General features: G+C 37.3%; 1 pseudogene; it reads left to right on the forward strand.

The window, feature by feature from the left end:
- Positions 1-1303: 1303 nt before the first annotated feature.
- On the forward strand, positions 1304-2183 carry LOC101998457 (annotated as a pseudogene).
- The last annotated feature ends 4289 nt before the right edge of the window (positions 2184-6472 follow it).

Raw genomic sequence — 6472 nt, forward strand, 5'->3', positions numbered from 1 at the left:
TGTATGTTGTTGTGTTCACTTTGAACTTTTTGAATGCTCATGAGCAAAGGATAGCTGTTGGGATTGTGAGCAAGACTGCACAATGAAAGCAACCTAGATACTATTTTAGGAATATCTTAACTTAAGGAAAAAAAAAGAAATAAAAAAAATGGATTTGTCAAATGGAAGTAAAAAATGCTTTGGAGAAGAGGTTTGTTTTTCTTTTCATAGGAAACAAGAGGCTGTGTATTTGTTTCAGGTTAATAAGGGTAATAATTTATCAAGAGAGACCTCCTGAAACTTGACAGGCGATATGTATCAACAAAGGCAACCACTGGTCTTCCCAGGACTTGGCCACAATCTCAGTTTTCTTAGGATCCCTAAAGATGTCTTTGCCAACAGACAACAGGAAGCAGACTAGAGAAAATGATGCCCATATTCCCAAGAGTAGCGGTGTGGGAGGCTTTTGGTTATTTGGTAGGTCCTGGATATTTGTTATCATTTAGGAGAATATAGGAATGTAGGATTAAAAAAAAAGAACTATTAATATCAGATATTTTGCAATTGTATGGATTTTGGTATATTGATAGAAATTTAAGGTTATTTTTGTTACACTTCATTTATGTTTCTACTACTGTTTAAGGTCTTATACCTATGCAGTTCATTTAAAAATATAAGGTAAAATTTTAGCTTTTGAAAGTTACTTTTATAAACTAAGATAATCAAGAAGATTAGTAGTTAGTCATTTAATCACTCCCACATCATATAACAATCAAATTTGTAGATGTGTTAGGTATGTTTTCAAGTCCATTCAGAGATATATTTAAAATAGATAGCCTTTAACCATTCCAAAGGCATAAAGAATATGATATTTAAAATGTTTTGTTAACTTAGAGATTTTCATGACAACGAGACACATCTATTTCTGGCAGAATCTATTCAGAGAAGTTGGTAGGCATTGGAGAAGCTCCTTATGGAATTTCCTTTCATTGAGGCAAAGCTAGCCATTTTGGTAAGAAACTGCTTCTGGCTGGACTGCCTGAGACTATGCTGTACAAATTGGACATGCTGGACATAGGAAGAAGACTGTTGAACGTTGCCAAAACAAGTCAGGACAATCTTTAGAGATTCCTGCTTTACAGAAAAGTCTGCCAAGTATTCTGCAGGACAAAGAGGGAAGTAACTGATGAATTTTGTCAACACAAGGTAGGGTTCAAATTTCCTGCTTCGCTGAAAATCCTGACAGATACTCTCCGCCTATAGGATGAAATTGAATGTCCTGATTCTCGGACCCCAGAAGCTAAGGGCTGCTTGCACAGCTGCCATGAATTACATCAATGTGCCCACGGTGCTGCCTGTCTCCCCCAGCAAGACCCAGGGGGCAGATCCAGGTGATCCTCAGGCCCACGTTCTCAGGAAAAAGCACGGAGCTGATGAGACGTGTCCGGTGCTTCCAGATCGCCCAAAATAAATACCTGGTCATCAAGTATGCCAAAGACACGAGCTACAGCAGCAGCTTCTGTACGCATGACTGGAATACCATGGATGCACTGCCGGCCTGCCTGCTCTGGGATGTGGCCCAGGAGGCCCTGGGTGTGGCTGTCATTGGTATTGACAAAGGGCAGTTTTCCCCTGACATCGTGGAATTCTGTGAACTGGTGGCCAATGGAGGCAAGACAGTGATTGTGGCAGCACTACATGGAACCTTACAGAGAAAGGCTTTTGGCAGCATCTTGAACCTGGTGCCCCTGGCCGATAGCGTGGTGAAGCTGACTGTGGTGTGTATGGAGTGCTTCCGAGAAACTGCCTACACCAAGAGACTGGCCATGGAGAAGGAGGCGGAGGTGATAGGCGGAGCAGACAAGTACCACTCCCTGTGCCGCCTGTGTTACTTTAAGAAGTCCCCGGACAACAAAGAGAACTTCCCGATGCTGGGAGAGCCTGGAGAGGCCTCAGCTGTCAGGAAGCTCTTTGCCTCTCACCAAAGCCTACAGCACAAATCTGCCAACTCAGAGGACCTGGGGCTGGAACTGCCTCACAAGAGACACTGCCCTGGACAGGCTGAGATGCTTCAGCTCAGTGGGGAGCCATCACCTGCCTGGTCCTTAGGGCTTGACATCCAGCCAGAGGTGAAGACAGAGCCACATGGTTGTTGTGACATTGGTGGTGCTGGCTTCTTCCTCCTTGGTGGCTTTCACTGCTGAGTTTCAGTCTCATGGAGCCCTGCGCCTTACCAAGGCTCCAGCCCTCCCTTTGTGCTAACGCCTGACCTGCGCTCCCACAATGGCCCCCCAGAGCCAGTATACAGTGGTGTTGATCTTGCCCTGCTCAGAGCCTCAGCCCCGTGACTCAGGGTTCTTAGAGTTGTGCTTCTTATGCTATTGTATAAAATAATTAATATTAAAAAATTGAATGTCCCAATATTACAGAGGAATTTTGAGTGACTATCTATTCAACCAAATGTCTCTGTTGTTAAGTAATATTATATCCTTCTGGGTCTTTGATGGAGTTGAAGACTAAAGAGTTATAGTTGCAGTTTTCTTTCATTATTGTATAAAATAAATTAGGTATAAAACTTTGAATTCTTAGATAGGATAGATAATGGAGTATTTTCTCTGAATGAGCTAAGTATAAATGGGCTGAATATTGTATATGTAATTCTTACTTAATAACTGTTTTATATGTATATGCAGTTTTACTATGTTAAAGTTAAAACCTTCCATTTTTATTTAGACAAAAAAGCAAAAATATAGAATATTCATTGAAAATGTGTTACATTTGTTTATGCCGTAATATTTGTTTAAAGATGCAAAGATGTGTTGCATTCTTTTATGCTGCATCTACCTAACTTTGTGAAGCTGTGTTACTTTACGTGTCTAAAACACCTGAGTGGTCTATAATAAAGAGCTGAATGGCTAATAGCTAGGCAGGAGAAGGGATAGGCAGGGCTAGTAGGCAGAGAGAATAAATAGGAGAAGAAATCTGAGAAGAAAAGATAGAGGAGCGGGAAAAGAAGGGGTCAGCCACCCAGACACACAGGTGGACATGGAATAAGAAGGAAATACAAGATATACAGAAATAGAGAAAGGTAAAATCTCAGGAGCAAAAAGTAGATGGGATAATTTAAGTTAGAATAGATGACTAGAAATAAGCCAAGCTAAGGCCTGGTATTCATAAGAAAGAATAAGCCTCTCTGTATTTATTCAGGAGCTGGGTGGTGAGTACCTCAAAGAACAAAGAGTCTAAAAAACTTACAAATTATGTCCAATTATTTATTTTCTATATTTATGTGAATTCTTAAGCAGAACAGATTAGTAAAGTGCATATGTGAATGCAACTATGTTCAAATATCTGTAAATATCATATGGGTGTACATTAGTGAATAATGAATGTATAGGCTCCATATGTGCATACATGAACTAAATAACTACATTTATATATTTAGTAAGAAACCTGCTATTAGGACTGTAAATTTTCTTTTAATTAAACTAATTTCTTCTTAGAACTAATATGACCCAAAAGAATGTAAAAGAAGCTATTATTGCTCAATTTTAAATCACTATGCCAATTCATGAAAGGGAATCCAAATTCTCTTTTGGTGGGAATGTAAAATAGTACAGTCATTTCCATAATGTGAAGTTTTCTTATAAAACTAAAAATTGAAATATCACACAACCCAGTTATACCACTCCTGGGCATCCACCCAAGGGACTATACATCTCATCACACACACACACACACACACACACACACACACACGTTTGTTTCTGCTTGATTCACAATAAGAAGGAGATGAAACCAGCTCAGATGTCTATCACCTGCTGACTGGACTATGAAATAGTTTGTGTTCACACATTGGAATTTTATTCAGCTTTATAGTAAAAAATGAGATCATGAAATTTGAACAAAATAGATGAAAATGGAAAATACCACATTAAGTGAAGTGATCCCAGCTCAGAAAGATAAACACCGCATTCTGTTTCATGTAGTGCCTCGTTTCTAATTTTAATATATGTGTGTAATTGTGTTGGAACAAGTCGGAATAGAGGTCAGGAAACTAAAGAGGCCCGCATGAGGAGAAGAAATAATCTTTAAGGAAGAGAGAGGGAAGGATAATAGAACCATATGTCATGAAAGTGAAAGGCAGATACTTAGAGTGGAAGGTTACAAATGAATTGGAAAGGAAGAAGTGAAACTTTCGTTATTTGCAGATGATATGATAGTATACATAAGCGACCCCCAAAACTCCACCAAAGAACTTTTACAGCTAATAAACACCTTTAGTAATGTGGCAGGATACAAGATCAACTCCAAAAAATCAGTCGCCCTCTTATACACAAAAGATATAGAAGCAGAGAGGGAAATCAGAGAAGCTTCACCTTTCACGATAGCCTCAAACAGCATAAAATATCTTGGGGTAACTCTAACCAAAGAAGTGAAAGATCTATTTGACAAGAACTTTAAGGGACAGGAAGATGGGTGAGAAGATCAAGCAGGGTCTGGGGGATGTCAATCAACCAACACTAAAGTTAGTTTTTACAGATAACACTTTCTAAAATCGCAAGCGAAATTTTTAGAGGCAGAACAAAAAATAAATGTCAAATTTAACCCAACTAATTCGAGGACAAAATTAACTAAGCATATTCTCAGCAGGTTTGGTGGTCTTTTTGTGAGGGCCACCTGCTTTTCCTTTGGCTTGTTACTCTGGCTGTTCACACGTTTGCCCACGTGCCTGGCATTGACCATACTATTGTTTGAAAGCATTGAGATTTTAAGAGAATGTGTGTGGGGTCATGCTGAGGCCATGGTCAGCTGCTGTAATAATTACAGTGGCGGTTATCTAGTGAAAGCTTTTTTTGGCAGGTTGCCACCAGAAGGCTACAACTTGCATCCAAGTTTATTTTCATAAAGTATTCGGGGTTTGCCATTCTGTTTAAAATGAGATTTTAATCCAGCTTAAAAAGCTAATATAAGCATAGCATAATCTCGCAACTATGGAGCATGTCCCTGAATTCATTTTGAAAAATCAATTAACTGATTGTTTGAAACACTGTCACAAAGTCGGGGAATTATCTGTATGTACATTTCTGATGCTAGTGATTAATATACATCTATATATAAAGTATGGTGTATTATCCTTTGTGTAAAATTTGTTGTTATGTATTTATTTGTATGTGTGTGCTTGTGTGTCTTTGTAAGTATATTTGGAATGTGTATAGTGTCTGAGAACACAAAAGGGTATCAGGTCCTCTGGATCCAAAGCTAAGGCTGTTGACAGCCACCCAAAATGGGTGCTAGGACACAAACTGTATCCCTTGGAACTGCACCAAATGCTTTTAGTAGCTGAATCATTTTCAGTCCCCAATATAGCGTATTTTAGAGCCAGATATTTTTATGAATGGAAAATCTATAATATTACACATCATCTAATCTTTCTTTTGCTATAAAAAAGATAAAATAAAAATATGAGTAGTAAAGAGAGTATTTCCTTATCATAGCAATACTCTTAATTTTACTACGAACTTAAATCTGTGGTAGAATGTCTTCAAAAAAGCAAATATTTTAAATAAAAAACTGACTATACTTTAGAAGATTCTTTAATGAAAACTAATAGTTTTTAAAAACATGTTTGACAAAATACATTTCCCTTCACCTACTCCTCCCAGATCTTCTCCACCTCCATATTTTAAAATCAGTTAAAACTACTCCTTGGGTCAAATCTATCTTGGTCTACAAACCAATGTGAGACTAGTTGTACTGAGAAACTTTGCTTACTGTTTATTATATATACAATTTGCTAGAAAGACGTTTAGTCATTAATTTAGGAAATACACATACAATATACATGTGTATATATATATAATATGTATATGTAATATATATGTGTGTGTGTGTGTGTGTGTGTGTGTGTGTGTATTTAAATGACCTGAGAATTTTGCTGAAATGTGTATAAATGGTCAAGGGTAAACAAGAGGAGCTATGAAAATGACACCAGAAATCTGAACAAGAAAATGTTGATTACATGAAGTCCTCAGGTGTTATAAAATGATGGATTAAAAATATTCTTTTTCCAATGATATTGCACTTTAAGAGGTTATTACAGAAAAGATAGGAGTGGAAAGTTCTTTATTAGATTCTGGGTTGATGAAATGATGATAATACATTCAGTTAGGGTAATTTAGGAAGAATAATTCCACTCTTCTCTTCTATTTGATTATATCTTATATCGACCTCATATATTTCAAATACCTAGAAGACAGGTTTATGAGTGTTCTTACAAAAATTATAAATATTTAGGTTATAGATATGCTAGTTACTCTTATTTGATCTTCAGGAAAAATACTACCTGCTTATTATAATGTATTCCACACATAGATAAAATAATTATGTGTCAACACAGAGAAATGCTGGTAGATAATGCTACTTTCAAACAGTAGCTAATATCATGAACCTACATCTTATTACCAACAAGATGGCAATAAGTAGCAAGCAA

This window comes from Microtus ochrogaster, unplaced genomic scaffold (assembly GCF_000317375.1).
Source record: "Microtus ochrogaster isolate Prairie Vole_2 unplaced genomic scaffold, MicOch1.0 UNK4, whole genome shotgun sequence".
Taxonomy (NCBI): Eukaryota; Metazoa; Chordata; class Mammalia; order Rodentia; family Cricetidae; genus Microtus; species Microtus ochrogaster.